Raw genomic sequence first — 18,596 nt, forward strand, 5'->3', positions numbered from 1 at the left:
AACAAGTTTCTACCTCATTTGAGAAGAGTATTTTAAAATTAAACTCATATTCATGATTTTTTCTTTGAAGCCAAAATCTCAAATAGATTTTACTGCTAAAATATGTTTTCATTTGAAATAAAATTTGCATTTCCGTTTCCTAAAAAAATTCCCACGCAGCATAAATTATTCATGACGTGGAAAAGGCTTTCATATACTGCATCCTTCCAGTTCAATTTGACAGAAATTTTACATATTTTAAGCAATGCAACTGCATTTCTGTGTGATACCCTAGTTTTATTTATTTCTTCAATATTTTATTGGCAGTTGGCGAAAAGAACTTTACATTCTTTAACAAAATCGATACGAACTTTTCCCATTCTACCCTTTCATGTACATTTCCCAACCTAAGTCATGTGAGCTAAGAAATATATCCTTCTTGTCAAAGGAGAAAAATGTCTAATATAAAATATTTTAGACGTTTGTTTTTATTTTCATAAACCCGAGGGAACAATTTACGTTTAGTGCACATGTGAAAGGTATTGTTAAAAGATCCCAAATTGCAGATTTTTTCTTATTTTCTCGTAGCAATTAAACAAAAGCACTTGAATAAAGGCGTTAAAATTTATTAAAGAAATCACAAGGAAGAAAAATTTGTCACCCTGGAACCTTGAAATTTTTGGAGCTTAAAGTACAATTGGCTGTTAATACACTCATTTATTTTTGTGAATTTGAGCTCATTATATTTTTTATAGCACGCGTGTAAACTCCTGAAAAAGCACGGTGGGGAAATTTTTTTCTGGATTTTAGGTTGTCATAAAATTTGAACAACGGAAAGAAGATGCATGGTGATCAACTTGAGCTACAGCGCATTGAAAATTGGATTAGTTTCATGCGAACGATTTTGATTACCACTTTTTATGGCAATATCTTTTAGAAAATCAATATTTACGCTCTGCAACATTTACCCATCAAAACCATGTATATTGACGGTAGAATTACCAAGTACGAGCTTTTGAATTATTTTTGTTCTTAATTTATGACATTCTAAAATCCCGTAAAAAGTTTCTCCACTGCGTTTTGTCAAGACTTTGCATGCGTGCTACACAAAAGTTATTGAACTGAAACTCGCAAAAATACTAGAACGAATTGACAACCAAAAGTACTTCAAGTTCCTAAAATTTCAGACTTCCAGTGTGATAAAATTTTCCACATCCTGACCTTAAATGTGGCAAATCGTTACGACAGACATAATTTCAAGCTCATTTTTGTTTCCTTATTCGAAAGAACACCATCGAAAATAAAAACTACGATAACCGAGATATACGAGCTTAAGTCAAGAGTTAGTCAACCATATGCCCGGTCTCCCCTACTTACTCGCTAGACTTCCATCCAGGACATATTCATTATTTCCGAACCCTGATACCTAGCGTTATGCACGAGAAAGATATTGACTAATTCCATTAGTACCAATCTTTTCAACATTTTATACCATCATTTTAATCTGCTTATTGACTGTAATAAAAGTAAACATCACACCGGATAACAGAGCATGTAAGTGTTTAATATGTGTAACAAAGTGTCTCATAAGAACAGTATTGTAATAATATAATTTAGCTAGGATTATATAATGAAAATACTTTGATAAATTGTCTTCAGGGACGAATAATTAACATGCGTTTAATAAAAAACAAAATTTTTAAAAAACGAAACTTAAAGTCTAACATATAAACTCAGCATTTAAACATTTCGATCAAAAATCATTAAATGATAGCATAATAAGTTTCATATCCCTGCGCAAAAATCAGCTAATGAACTTATACGCTAAGATTTCGAATCAGGAAAAACTCGCTGTTTCAGATCCGTAATACCCAGCGTAATGTATGGGAAAGATTGTAAGTAAAACCATTAGTAACAGTCTTTCCAACATTTCATACCATCAGTTTCATCTGCTTTATATATAATTACGTGACACGGACTTGTCAAAAAGTAGCTCATATGAATATTATGGTTATAAAAATTAGTTGGATTATGGAATCGTTAACATGTGTTAAAAAAAAAAATCTTAAGTCTAACGAATTAAGTCAGCATTAAAACGTTCCAGAAAAAAAAATGATATTGTAAAAAGTTTCATATATATATATATATATATATATATATATATATATATATATATATATATATATATATATATATATATATATATATATATATATATATATATATATATATATATATATATATATATAAATATATGCGTAAAAGGATTATCAGCTAATGTACATATTCACTAATGCTTCGACCCAGGAAAAAATCCTCGTATCCAATCCCTGTATGAGAAAGATTATAACTAATACCATTACAATCTTTCCATCTATTAGTTGACTATAATAAACAAAGGTATATCACCTGATAACAGAGCATATAGGTGCTTTAGTATAAAAATAAAATTTAGTATAAAAATTTGGCAGATGTCTCAAAAAAGTTCTCATAATAACATTAGTTATGATACAATTTTACTCGAGTATGAAATGATTTGTGTTTAACTAATAACTAATTAAAAATGAAATGTAAAAAAATAAGACTTAAAGTCTGACATGTTAATTACATAATAACATTTCTCTAAAAAACATTAAATGATAGTATAATAAGTTTCATATCTATGCGTTGAAGAAATAACAGCTTATGTACTTATTCGCTAAGACTTCGTCCTAGGAAACATTCATTGTTTCCGATCCCTAATACCCAGCGTGAGAAAGATTGTGACTAATGCCATTAGTTTCATTTCCATCTGCTGGTGAACTATAATAAACAAAAGTATAGCACCTGATACGTTTGAAGCTTAGCTGTGATTACTTTGCCCTTTATATTCCAGACGCATTACTGTCTCTATCACAGGGCACGCAATGCAATATTGAACGGTACTAAAAGTAAGAAATGCTTTCATCCAAATAGTTTTTGTGTAGCTACCAAATCTGCTGTGAGTCTTTTATAAGAATAAAAAAGTAACAGGATTACCGCTTTAAAAGAAATGTTAATATTTAAACTGAACATTGCATTGTGTCAGTACTTTACATTGTGTCATGCATGTATATTTTGATTGAGAACTTGGTAATTGTATTTCTTGGCATATAAGTACAAAAGACTATTTTTTGCAGAAAAAGAGAAATCTGAATTAGTGCATTGATCTAAGCCTAAAAGAAACTTGCTATCTAGCACAATGGACATAAAAAGCAAAGCATAAGTCATTCAAAAAATAGTTTTATGCATGCAAAAAAGTTTGAACAATTCTTTCTTTTAGCCAGGTCACATCTAAATCGCCTGTGCACGCATTTCGAACCACATTAACCCTTTATTTAGTTTTTTTCTAAAATAATAATACCAATCATGCATTTTTTACCGTTTCTTATTTAAAAGAAAAAAAAAAACTCATGTAATCTGCTGAGCATGCTGCCCACACACTAAATACATTATACTTTTTAATTTTGTTCAATAATTTTCATAGTACAGAAGTTGGAAAAATTGACATGTAAATGAGCGTTTGACATGGTCGTTGAGATTAAAACTCTAGTAATGAGAAAATATCAATTTAAACTCTTTTAATCTGTATGCAACATGGGTAAATTTATTTTAAGACTCCTACGCCCCACCGTAGATTAACCTATATAATTTTAAATCTATCTAGTCAAATCGATGAGTTTGAAAACGAGATGTCTCATGTAGTTAAAAGTGGGACTCAAGAATTCAATTGGCTTATAACATGAATTTACTAGCTTAAATTTTCAATCGACTGTAGCTGTCCGTCAAACGTGTTTTGTGGGACCATTCAGCTCTTATCTAAAGCGTTTTTGAATGATCTTAGAATGAAAACAATGCAACACAGAGTAAGCAATTTTATGACATCGCAGTGAGAAACCAAAATGGTAGCCACGACCAGATAAAACTGTTTCATAATCAGAAGAAATTCTAATATTTAAGACGAATATTTGACGTGCACTTATCCAGCATCCTTATGTAACATCCAAAACCTGTGGAATATATATTTCGTAGAAATATTTTTCTCCAATATGTGTGTGCGTGAGGCTGAGTTTCTATAAAAGCAATAAAAGAGCTAGAAAAGTATATGCTTTGCGCGACTATTTTCTCAAGTCTTTGATACAGACGTGTTAAGCTATGTTTTTAGTCTCCATGAACAGATAAATTATCATGATTTTGTAAACCTAAATTAAAACTACAATTACCAAATGGTTTTACTAATTTAACATTTCACTGGTATACCGTGTAATACAAAGTGAATTTCAAACTGACGCTGAATTGAAAAACACGTCAGTATCTTAAAATTTAATGTCTTTCATGGCATGTTGTTAATATGATGTTAACTTAATAACTAATAACGAAACTTTTCCAAACTAACTGAAATCATTTCATAATCATTTCTAAATATTTTTGTCCTTTCTCATATGTTTCAAACAGAGTATTTTGTTTCAAAAAATATACTGTTATTTTTTGAATAAAACTAAATAACTTGTGTGCAAAATGCTTTTAATTGGACACTTGACACCTTTTCACATCGGCACCTGATATTTTATGACTGCAATACTACCAAAATCTGGCACTGCGTCAAAATGAAAGTAATAATAGTGTCAGCTAATTTGCTCAGAAGAGATAAATTAATTTTCTACTTCGAATGTAGCATATAAGTGCTATAAAGTCCAGGTTGCTACCATACTTTTAACTTTGTTTCAATAATTTTTGTGCTTTCAATACATAAAAGTAACTTTTTTTACTTGAGTAAATATGTTAGACTTAAATTACGCGTGCAGTCAGTAATTCTGTCAAAAACTCACTCGAAATATCGTCAAGTACTACTTAATGGCGAAAGACAATTTGATTTACAACAAGAACCGTGGGTAGAATTTCGTATCAGTAAGTTTTAATGCTGTTATTTCGCATAAATAACTTTCTTTTTAAACTTTCATGACGCTTAGATTATACTATTTTTAACCGACTTCAAAAAAGGAGGTTATCCTTATATATTATTTCTGTAGCCTGTTTTTGGTTTCTACGCCAAATTTCCCTCAATTCTTGATCGATTTCTTTGATTTACGGCTTATTTTATAGCTTATGGTGCTGGCTACTGACGAAAAATAGACCCAAGGTCTGAAAATTGTTTCTTTTAGCCGAAAAACCTGTTTTAAAGAACCAGAATAAGGTTTTCGGTCAAACTGATAACTTTAATTTGCGCTATGACGGACAGAACTGTGTAGCTTGATCGGCAGAGCGTTCTCTTCGTAACCAGGAGATTACGTGTTCGGGCCCACGTCCGAACAATCTGCAACAAAAAAATTAGAGAAATATCGCGCATTACATGAACACTGAATTAAATGAATAGCAACTATGAGGGAATAGAATAAATGAGACGGAAATGCTCCTTGCTGATATGAAAACATTCAGTGATTTTGTGCTAAATTACTTCGAAATTGCACGTGTTTTTTTTTTTTTTTTTTTTGAAGCTTTGGCTCTGGAAAGAAAATTAAAGCATAATGTAATCGAAAATATAAGTAACAGGTTTAAGATTTCAGACTACAATAGAATTGTTTTTTGTTCAGAAAAAAAATAATAAATCGTATATTGAAGTATATATTCTTCTAATGAGTTTTTGACTCTTTGTACAAATAAATAAAATACTACCTCAATTTGAAGGGTAAAATATATATTTTTTCTTCTTTTTGCTAAAAAACAAATAGCTTATCACATTTTTACTACATTCGAAAGCATAGTTCAATTTATTTTGTATTTTAACCGTGCTGTTAAATGATGAACACGTGCTGCCATCTAAGTTATAACGGTTTAAGCAGCCTGCGATAACAAATTGTAAAAATTTTCAAAAATAAAAACATTTTTCTTCAATATCTTATCTTATATATTAATCCCCTCTCATTTTAAAACTTATCAGGCTGACCAATGACGAAAAAAAGACTTACGGTCGAAAATTCAAGTTTTCGAAATCGCCTCTTGCTGTTTCAAAACCTTGATGCTGCCTGTAGTTCTTATGCATTTTTTAAAGCAAAGTTCTAATGCAGTTTTCCATTTTTTACGTCGCTTTCGGCAAAAAAAAAAAAATAGCCTGTGTGTATGTTCATATTTTAATAAAGCTTAACAGCACTGGACTTAGTTGTTCGGTTTAATTGATAAGTTTTTTTCGGTAGAGCGTTCGGCTATAAACTATCTGAACTTCGGGCAAGCTTGGGCTGTCCGACATAATATCAAATTTATATTAGTATTACGCATTACATGTGCTCATAACATACACACCTAATAAAATAAATGCAGTGGGAATGCTACTTGGTGTTTCGACTCCTTTAGGCAGGCTACAGTTATCATTCGGATAAGTTGATTGTTAATCGAACTGTGTTCTTTGACTACATCCAGACCACTCAACATAATGTAAGCATAAAAAAGTATTAGATTTACCTAAAGAAATCCTTTTTGTGCAGAAAAACATTTTTATTGTATGCTAAAATGTAGATGTTTCTAATAGCAGTGTTCGACCTTTTGTACAAATGAAAAAATACTACGCCCGATTAAAACTACGAGTTTCACTCAGTAAACCTTTAATTTTTTATTCGCGCGAATACGATATAAAGCATTAAAAGTATTATCAACTTCATTAGCAAGAAATTATTTTCTACTCCTCTGCTTTCTGCTGAAAAAAAAAATACGTTTTGTCTACGTTCGAAAAATTACACTTAAGAACGGACTCAGTTCAACTGGTTTTGGTTTTGAATTTTAAGTGTTCGATTAAAAGAGAAACATGTGAGGGCATTTAAGCCGTAACGGTTAAAGCAACCTTCTATGTGAAATAGTTCAATATTCAAAGATAAAAACACTTATTTTCAATCAAATTTATTACTTCTCTAGAATGTTTGTTTCAATCGCTACGTGAGATCTTCGTCATTCTTTAATCAAATTCCATGCTTTGCGAATAATTTTAAATCGTATCATGCTGGTTAATGACAAAACACAGATGCATGATCTCATTATTATTATTATTATTATTTTTTGGCAAAAAGCTTTTTTGCTGTTTTTTACTATGCATTCCTTCAATGAATAGCTTTCGAAAAGGAAGGCGCAATTGCTAGGTTTGTTGGGGGTCGGGCTGTTAGTCAGAATGGCGCCAATTCGAATACGTGCCAACAAATATCTCTTTAATGTTTCTTTTTTTCCCGTCAGATGCTGACATGTGCAGGACTGTACTTGCCACAACCTGTTTTTTCACATGCACAATTATTGCTTTTTCACGAGTCACCACTCAGTCACACTTTTAATGACATTTATGTTTGCATTGAAAATATGTACGATTAAAAGGGGAGCTATGATCAAATTATCACAACGTTGTATTTAACGAGGTTTTGTTACTGATGTCTTTAAATTACATGCCTTCTCTTCTGCGCTTACTTTTTTTTCGGTTCTTCGTCATAATGTTCTTCCTTTGAAATTCTTAAAGAGCGAAATGCCTTATGAAACGATTTGAAGCACAGTGCGGAGTTCCGCACGGGTCGACTAGTGATTTCGTATTGCGGCTTTTTATGTGTGTTTTCGAATTATTCTAATACTACTGGATCAATTTGAAATTTTTTTTTGTTTGGAAGGGTATACTTCCCAGATGGTCTCATTGTAATTTGGTCTGGATATGATAAGGGGTCCCGGAGAAATCCAAGAAACTTTGAATTTCATACATCATGGCCACGTGGTGTTGCTGTGATCGGTGTATTTTCACACCTAAGCTTTTGACTTTCTCTTGAACGATAATTAATTCTCGCGGCACATGAATGATTAATTTTCGAAACGCTGCCCCGCCTGTTATTTTTTTATTATAGGTGTTACTAATGTATTTATTACTACGTAGCAAATCAGTAAATTATATTTACTTTGTTACTTCAAATGTTGAATCAATTACCTTAATATTTTATTTACTGATAAATAACTTTATTTAGGCATTAAAATGTAAAGTTCTTTATTTAATATTCCAGTCTTTAAATATATTTAGTGTTCAATTCAGGGAGAATTGAATACAGAACACCCCTCTCCCATGAATTAATTGATATTCTTTAATAATATATATTATAACTGTTGCCTGATTTCTGAAGTTTGACTAATATTTTAGATTTACTATTTCACGACGCCGCCAGTTTAATTTGAAATTAGGGTTATACTAATTAGCATGCTTCAAAAAAAGGAGGAGGTTCTGAACTCGTTTGATTTGTTTTTTCTTTGTACAAAGTTACCTAAATTCTCGAAGACGCCTGTACCGATTAGTAAAATTCTTTTTTTGTTTGAAACGATATACTTCCCCAGCGGTCTAATGGTAATCAAGTCCGGGTCTGATGAAATCGAGAGAACAATTCAAATATCATACTCGCATTTAACCCCTTCAGTCGGAATCATCTGCCCCTCTATAGGGGCTCATGTGAACAATTGAAGACATTTTTTAAAAATCTCATAAAAAATAGAAATAATTTTTTTTTAATCTGAACAAATTCCATGGCACAAAGAAAAGACTGTTCAATCATGGAAACCCTTTTTCTGTGAGAAATTGAAAATATTTTCTGAAAAATTAAGAAATGAAGAAAAAAAAAGGTTTTCCCCTACACATTTTTTTTTTTTTGCTTTTAACCATGAAAAATCTCAACCAATTCTCACTTTTTACCGCCCCGATTTTTATAGTCTTTCATAGAAATGTGCTTCGTAGAACTGCAGTTTCCAAGTATGAAATGGCTCGTGAAAGATATAACGAAGTGCTCCCATGCCCTCATATCCATTTTTCAAATGCTGGAGTCATTCGTCAAAATGTTTCAGGCCTCTGAAGTCTACAAAATAACTTTCTCTCTCTTTATTCTAGTTAAGTATAAACTCTTTATTTCTGACACTGGCAGAATGTAGGTCATTCTAAACTCTTAGCTCAGAGACTGCATTTATTTTGGCGATCACATATAATGGTTATTTGCACTATTGTCCTGATAATGACGCAAGGTTTGTCGCCAACACGACTCCTAAAATTGGACGTATGCCAGCTATCGCTTGTCTATGTGGTTGAAAAATGTAAATGAGCATAAGCTTTGCAAAAAAGTAGCCACAATTATTTTATAACAGATGATAGCTGTTGGTAGTCATAGTATTCAAATGCTATATTTATTTTACAGCATAAATGTAGCTTTAGTTTATTAATTAGTCATTTTCTAAAAGATTTTTCATTAACATGTCTCACGTACAAGTTCATTGCAACGAATATTAAATAATGCATTTTTTGTTCTTAAATTTTTCTTGGTGTTTTCATTTTTTGGGATTTTGAAAGTATTTCACATAGCTTAGAAGTTTTATAATAAAGACGATTATTTGTTAGTTTAAGAATATGTTTATGCATTAATTCGCTAACAGCGAGAGTCCTAACCCGAAAACCACATGGTCAAGGAAATTCGAAAAAAATCGAAACTGGTGGCATTTGGAAGAGCATTGTAAAATATGTTTGTGGCACAAAAATTATGCGCCCTTGTGACCCCGTTATCGAAATATGAGTCTTAAAGTTTGAGAAATTTTAAGTAAAGTCGCGAAATTTAGCGAGTTTCGTTCGGAAATGGAATGTACGGCGCGAACTCAACACCTGCATCTGACAAGACATCTCATTGCCATTTTTGATCATTTGTGGACAATATACGTAAAAGATGTTTTAAGTAAATTCTTTACTAAGAGGTAGCTATTGGGGGGGGGGGGGGGGGGGAGTCGTGGCACAGAATGCTCCATTAAAGTTTTTATGGGGTTATTTTTAGAGGTATTCTTCTCTCGTCTGGAGGGGGGCGGGGGGCTTTTTTGAAAAATGACAACTTTAGAAGAAGATTAATTTTAAGTTTTATATTATTATTGGTGATTAAAGTAAGCCCACCACTTAAGCACTTAAGGGGGTCAGGAGGTGGCAGTTGACCCTCCTGGTATTTCAAGAAAAAATATTTACATGTACTTGCAAAAGTGTAGTATGATAAGGGAGGGGAACGCGGGGGGAACGCCTTCACCCGATATATATATATATATATATATATATATATATATATATATATATATATATATATATTAGGGTGGTCCTTATTTATATGGGAAAAAAAATTTCGGAATTCAACAAGTGACGCCCCCTAGTTTTGTGACGCTATATTAAAAAGTAATCAGTGCAAAATTTGAACTCGATCGGTCAATAATAACACGTGCCCCTAGGACGTTGAACTTTAACACTTTTGATAATTTTCCCACAAATCTTCGAGTTTTTACTTCAGACCCCGTACATCGTTTATCCTATGTTTGCAAAATATTTTTACAGCGAGGTAGCACTAAAATTAATCTTTTTAATTACTTCATATCGTCTAAAGATTTTACATTGAATAAGAATGAAACTTTACCTTAATCGTACGCTTTTCTCACCGTATCTCAATCGTGTCCTTTTTTTTCCGATAGTCTTGGAGTGTCTGTAAAATACTAAATTGCTTTTGTGACTCATATTTGGTAAATTGATTGTGAAATTCTTCGATTAATTGTGCTCCTCTTTCAATTGTATCTTTCACAACTTTCAGCATTTTAACGATATCTCTTCCCTTTAAATAGTTTCCTTCATTTTGCCATGAATCAGGATCAAATAGGAAAACATCTTTTGGTGTTTGTAACTTATCAAACAGTTTTATTGACTTGTAATTGCTTCTATAAACAGGAAGATCTTTTCTAAGAAAGTATTCCAAATCATCTACTGTTAATTGAAATTTTTTATACAGTAACAGACACGTCTTCCTATTCAGCAAGCATATTTTTTGAAGTAGTCTTTTCCTATCTTCAAAGTTAATTCCTTCATCCAATACGGACAAGGCTACTAGTTCATCCCCTAAGTACCATAATTGATTTATGAATTTTTCAATCACTGCTTCTGCTGTATGTTTGTCATCATTTTGTACGCTGCAGGTTTTTTAGACACTAGACTTTATATTCAGTAAATTACCGCCCAATAGCCAGGGCTAATGCAGAAATACATGAAATACACCGCCAGCTCAGTCATTTCCAGCCGAGGACTGCAGTTTCGTGCTTATTAGCACTCATCAGCCCGGCATAGGAAAGTAACTGAGCTGGAGATGGAAAACCACTTTATATTAATTTAAAAGGCCTAGAATGGGTTGCTTCGAAAAACTATATCTTCATACAACATTTAACTGTAAAACAGCATTTACGGACAATCTCTTCATGTAAGGTCAATTTAAATTGTTTCCTAAATATATAAATATTTAAACAATAAATTCCTTTTGCCACCCATCTGGCTCACAGATAAGCTTCAGGTTGCCGAAAACATATCCCAACACGTTATGAGAATTCTCTGTAATATTTCTTAATTCCGCTTTCTACGAACAATAATATGTCATCAAATTCTTCTTTTAGAATTTAAGTGATATGTGTAATTTTTGAATTTTGAAGAGCTTAAATAATGGAATATCGAGTCTAGAACTAAGAAAGGCAAGAACTTCTTTAAAGACACTCTGCAGTACGATTTCAAGTGCATGATGATAGCAATACAAATGCAATATATCACCGTTCAGCTTTTGCTCTAAAAAATTACATGCACAATTTACACGGCCGGTATTGTAAGCCGCTGTATAAAACACTACAGCTTGAACAGTTAGCAATAAAGAGCAATCGTCTAAGATAACATATACAACTGAAGAGATATCTCAGAAATTCTGAGTAGCTGTTCAACATTGGAACCTGAAGCTATCATGGTAAGCCTATTGGCGTTTTTTTTCCAGCTACATCTGGATGTAGCTTTGTATCCCAGGGAATAATTAAAAAATTTAAATTTAAATTCATGAAATCTGATTTTACCTCTCGAAGATTTTCTCTTGCTCTCTTAAGGGATGTACGATTCATCATAAAGTTAGTTGGATTTAAATTTACTGCATCTACATAGGCTGTTAATAAATAATCAGTATCTTTGTTCCTAATATGGCATTTGTCTAACATTGATGAAATGCGAGCATTTCTCAATAGTTGTCAAGATTTTTTGCGTTGTGGTAAACCAGACATAGAAAAAAGGTTCAACAGGTTAGCATAGATACCCATTTCAGTTTCTAAATCTTATAAATTGCAAGAGGAATTTGATGATAATAAAGGACTATGTACTGAAATAGAAGACAGTTTAAAGTATAGATTATTCTGATCTGAAATTTTTTTTAAATTTATGTTTTAGATATGGAAAATAGAGTTTATTTTTATGGTAGGGTAATCGAGGATTTTTCAAAATTTAAATTATAAGAATGCATAAACATTTAAGTACATAACTAAAGAACAGCGAATTAAAATATAATTATCATTACTGATATTTATAGCATGGAAACCTAGTGACCCTATTCGCCACACCTATTACATACACAAAATTTTTTCTAAATCAACACCCTCAAAGCCTGGAGGAGGCAATGTGTTGTTGTCAAAAATCATTCATTAACGGCCTAGGCCATTCATTAATGGCCTTTAGAATCCCTTGTGTCCATCTTGGTGGAAAGAAATGTTTCCCTGCCGCTTGGTTTGAAACGAGCGCGAATAGCGGTATGCCTGTCCCAAGGTCATTGGTGTACATGTAACCTATGTAATATGTAAAATTTTGCAGAATGAAAGTGAGAGAATTGTTGGTCTGGAAGTAGCAACATCTATTGAGGTTCAAAATTACTTTAAATATTAAACCTAGGAATATTTTTACATAAAAATGAGAAAATCGGCAAATTTTTTCTTCAAAACTCAAAAAAGGGGGCCCTAGGGGCACGTGTTAATATTCATGGATTGACTCAAAATTTTGCATGGATCATTTATTTGTATAATGGAACAAATTGAGGGGGCGTCGTGTAAAATATCTACAACTTCAAAAATAAGGACCACCCTAATATATATATATATATATATATATATATATATATATATATATATATATATATTTATATATATATATATATATATATATATATTAGGGTGTCCCAGAAAAATGAAATTAGTTTTTTTTAAACGCATACCCTCTTATTTTTTTCCTTTTATACCAAAACCATTGTAAAAAAAGTTTCATGCAATTTAAAGCACGGTAACCCGTGCCGACTTGCGCCTAAAGGCCTAAACGTGTAAATAGCACGTGTATTCATAAGCAAGCAAGCGAACGCTGGCGACGCGATACTTTGCGAAGCTCAAAACAGCTGTAAATAGTGCAGAGAAAACAAATGAAAATAGAAAAACTTATGTTGGGGAGGGGGAGGGGGGTTTATCCGTGGCAATTTGCAAACCGTCAAACGAGTCAGTACGAATGCATTCCGGTCAGCGAGCGCAGTATAGTCCTTCCATAGGGAACGAAACATGGCAGTGGAATAGCAAAAGTTCGAAAAAAGAGATATTTTTATTAGGAGTCGTAAAACACCAAATTACGGGCTTGAAACTTCCCTCTAACGGACAAGTTCTGTCTGTTTTGTTTTATAGCATTCGAAAAGTAAATTCAACCATCAGTAAAAGTGCAAATCTCGCTATTCGGGTATGCATCATCTTTTGGGAAAAGGCACGCATTCCTACCAAATCGTTGCCAAATTGTGTGAATAAACTTAGAAACCTGTATCAAATTTGGAGAGACTTACAAAAAAAAAAAAATGCAAAGAAACTGCAAGAAGTGTTCAGGCAGCGTCAACAAGAATTTGAGAGTAATTTAAACAATTTATTCAATATTGCACATGCTAATGCACTTCGGTTAATGAAAATAGAGGATGATGGGATTTTTTTGCAACTCCAAAGAGAGCCCGGCCGACGTGGCCACTTTAGGTGGAGTGAATAAAAAACTGGCCGACAATGAGGAAAGGGCTCGACTTAGAGCTATCAAAGAAGAAAACAGGCGCATGAAATACGATTCCGCTTCAACATCCTCGGAATTGTATGAACCTGTATAAGAAGATTCCTCTTCGAGCTCTAGTGAAAATATTAATTTAGAAGATTTCCCTAAAACACATAAATCGTTACCTAAAACAAGTTTATCATAACCTGGAACAAGTATTCTAGAGCCTGGAATAAGTATTATCAGAACCTGGAACAAGTAAATATGTAAGGAGGAGCGATTTTATTACTCCAAAGTCAGTTGCTGCATTGGGCAGGTGTCCAAGTATACGATATTGTGTGTTTATTCTTGAACCTGCTATTAACGCACTTGGGTGCAACATTGATGAATTTACCGTAGGTAAATCTTCAATCCAAAGAATTCGAACGAAAAGCGGAAGAAGCACGAGGAAAGAATTAAAATTGGTTTTCAGATACGGAGGAACCATATGTAGTGAATTTACCTTGGGATATGAAACTGTCGCCTGCTTTGAGTGCTCAAAAGTCCAAAGAAGATCGCTTATCTATAGTTATTTCACATGGATGTGACGAACAACTCATTGCTGAGTTTAAACTGGATTATTCTACAGGAAAAGAACTAACATAGGCTGTTTGAAAGGCAGTTTTAGATTGGAATCTCGAAGGCAAAGTGCAAAATTCTCTTCTGATACTACAGCTTCCAAAACAGGTCCTTTAAGTGGTTCTTGCGCTATTCTTGAGCAAAAATTTGATAGAGAAATGCTTTCCTTTGCTTGCTGCCATCATATATATGAACTGATTTATCCCACTAAAAGCTGCGGAGGAGCTGCGGAGTTGTTCTGAACTGTACCCTAACTTGGAAAATTTACTTGACTTTTACCGTGCTGAACTTACTAATATTGCGGTCAGGGATGACTATCAAGAGTTGATAGAACAGGATCATATTTTTAGGTGGAGATACAGAAAATGAATTTAAAATAAGACCACCGAGAGCCATGCACCAAGCTCGACGGATGGCTCGAGCGATTTACTCCCTAAAACTATTACTATTTAAATAGTTCACAACTAAAATTAGATACGAAGGAAAATGAAGCATTGTTTGATGTCTGCTTGTTTGTAGTGACAATATACGTAAAACCATGGCTTCAATGCATTTTGGCAGTCAAAGCACCCAACAAAGATTTGTGCTTTTTGAAAAAAGTGTACGAAAATGTGGACCCAATTATCTCAAAAGTTGCTCTACAAAAATTCACCCAGCTTTTATGGTATGGTCAATAATATTTCATTCCTTGACGTGAAAAAGACTGTCTCAATGCTTAGAGCAGTAAACGATGCAGCTGAAAGAGCGGTAAAAATGATGCAGGACTTTCATGGTCTGCTAATAGCTGATGAGGAAAACAATTTTTGTTACGTTGCGTTCAAGAGCTCCGGAAGCTCTATCCTGACTAAAAAAAAGCAAAAATTGAAATAAAAATATGTACCGTAATGTTTCTTGTAGTCTAATATTGTTGTAAATATCTGCTTCAAATAAATTGATTTTGCGTGTAGTAAGGAATTATACAGTTAGCAATCTTTCCACTGTAGCCGCCGTACAGGATTTTAAGTCCAACTTTGACCTCAAGTCGGCACGGGTTCCCGTTATTTTATTGTAATAAAACTTTTTTCTCATGTTTCTGAGGTGAAATGGAAAAAAATTGGAGGGTATGCGTATTCGATTTCACAAATTTTTTTTTCGCCATTATATCTTGGGACACCCTAATATATATATATATATATATATATATATATATATATATATATATATATATATATATATATATATATATATATATATATATATATATATATATATATATATATATATATATATATATATATATATATATATATATATATATATATATATATATATATATATATATATATATATATATATATATATATATATATATATATATATATATATATATATATATTTGCAAACAATTATGCAAATACAATGTTAAGTGATTTGAAACCACCTTTTCTCTCTCTCTCTCTCTCTCTCTCTATGGGGAGTGCCCTAAACCCTAAGGTGAGTTCCACCAACCATTTTTCCCAACTATAGCAATGTGTATATTTATGTTGCTTTTCGGTATAATAATCATTTGCCGTGGGAAGGTATAGCGTAATGTCGGCAAAAAAATTTTTTTTTTTCTTTTTTGTCATCTTTTATGATTCAGCTTTGGTGTACAAGCTTGCTTAATTGGTTTTCGCTGAAATTAAGAACGAAAAGAACGTTATATTGTAACGTTTCTCTTTATGGAATCCGAAACACGGTTATTCAAATAGTATCTCAAAAATTCATTTCTGCTGATACTACGCTTTAACTTTTCAAACTTGCGTTTTAATTTCCCACGGCAGAATTGACCCTTTCCCTAGTAAAATTTTTATGAGACGGGTCGGATAACAGTACATTTTTGCATTTTAGTGGATTTTAAGTAGATTTTACTTTAGTACTTTAAGTGTTAAATTACAATATTATTGATGTAATATATTTTAAGTAATTTCTTATTATTGTTCTTACGAGTATTAACTATGAGTATTTCTTTTAGATTTTGTGAAAAGTTAATTTGTATACTTAAAGCAATATGAATTTAAAAAAAAAACTTGTTGAGAAATTTTAATTAGCAAATTAATGTTTAATACAAATAAGAGAAAAATAAAATAAAAATGAAAGTAACCTGTCGAAAGGAAAAAAATATGCAACTGAATCTGACAAATATGATACTGAACAAAATAATGCTTAAACGATGGGAAATTCTAGCACCAGGAACATTTCATCAATTTAAGTCTTGTACGGATATTGCAGCGGTCAAACTCCTTCGAAAAGCAAAATTGCAAAGGTGTTTCAAATGTAGGTGGCCGAGTTTGTAATAGCCCAGACTTGTACCAGGCATATTGTATCATGCCCGAGTATTGTGGTGCACTAATCTGGCAGGGAATGAGTGATTGTAGTTTAATTGAAACATAGAGTGTAAAAGTTATTTCAGTTATTCCAGAGTTTTTGAAAATGAATAAATAACATGCAATATGTTGTGCATTTACGTTATAGCCACTTTTAGCTGTAGTGACAGGTTTTGTTCGGACGACAGTGGTTGTTATAAGGAACGTCGACTATATTAATAGTTTTTAAGAATAAAAATATCTATTTCCATCTATCTATGATGTACATACCGATATCGATAATTTGGAAATGCATAGTAAACTTCAAAATTATCAAAAAATTATTTACAACTTATTAGTCACTGTTTTCACTTCAGAATGTAATTTTTCTTTCCTCTCCACAAATATAAATATTAGTGTAGGCTTGTGTAGGATTCAACTTCTAGAGCAGTAAGAATTCTGGTCAATGATGCGTTCCTTACGTTGACATCAAAAACGCCATTTCTAAATCTTTTAATACGCATTGGCAGCGGACTTGGAATTCAGAAACCCTAAATAAATTACGTTCGATCCAGCCCTCGACTAAAGGATTCAAATCATTACATCTCACCAGGAGAGAACAAGTTTTACTTGCTCGACTTCGCATTGGTCATACTAGGTTTACCCATAAATACATCTTATGCCATGAAGCAGCTCCAACGTGGATTACATGTAACGTCAACCAGTGTTGCGTATTTTATGTAACTGCCCAAATTTTAATCAATTTCGCTTAAAATATTTTAATGATTTTAATCCATCTATGAAAGTTTTGCTTGGGGACCCACCCCATCGCAATTTATACTCCTTCCTCCAGGAGATTGATTTTTCCCTTTTAATTTAGTGTTTGTATCGTCATTATATGATTTTGTCCTTTTCGTATTTTTCAAATAATTTTTTTTTCATGATATAGTTTCATCTTTTTTTTCTAAATGTTTACATATTTTTAACGACTGTATATTTTTAATCACTTGAACTTTTATGCCTTTTATTTTAAAATACATTTACTTTTATCATTTCGTAACTTTACGAACTTAAATGAAAAATAAATAGCATAAAATAAAGAATCGTTTGGCGCAGTATAGCCCTCAAGGGCTCTTGCGCCATTAAAATTAAAGAAATCAACCAACCAAACATGTATTGAGGTCTCCAAATGGCGCATTTCTTTGCTTACGTCTAGTCTTTCTCTTAAACGCAGTATAAATTCAAAGTGGTTGAAACTATGTAAAAAACTATTAAAAAAGTACTCTGCTACAATGTATGAACTTAAAAGTATTTATAGCACGCAAAATTATTTATTGAAGAATTATTGTAGACAGAGATTTAACTTGTTTCATAATAGTAATTAACATTTTCGTTAATGGCTAAGGCATTAAATTATTAATTCAAAATTTAGCAAAAGAAGCAACCTCAGCTGATTTTTATATTCCATCCTTATGAAGGAAACTCTACCTCTATATGTTTTTTTGCAGGAAGGAAAGAAAATCATTTGGTAAAATATTTTCCCCCTTTTTTTTCATGATCAAAAAATATGCTTTTTATTATGTATTGATTGCTAAAAGTATCGCTTCTATATTATTTCCATGGCATACTTATTAATTTCCGAAAAAAGGAATGCGATGAAAATAATAAACAATTGTTATGCTATCTTTATCTAATACTGCTCTTTTGAAACACATATTTTTCAATGTGGTATTTTCTTTTCCAATATAGATTTATCGTTTTATTAAAAACTGTTTGCTTTGTGTCTTTTCTTGAAACAT

Source organism: Uloborus diversus, chromosome 3, assembly GCF_026930045.1.
Source record: "Uloborus diversus isolate 005 chromosome 3, Udiv.v.3.1, whole genome shotgun sequence".
NCBI classification, from domain to species: domain Eukaryota; kingdom Metazoa; phylum Arthropoda; class Arachnida; order Araneae; family Uloboridae; genus Uloborus; species Uloborus diversus.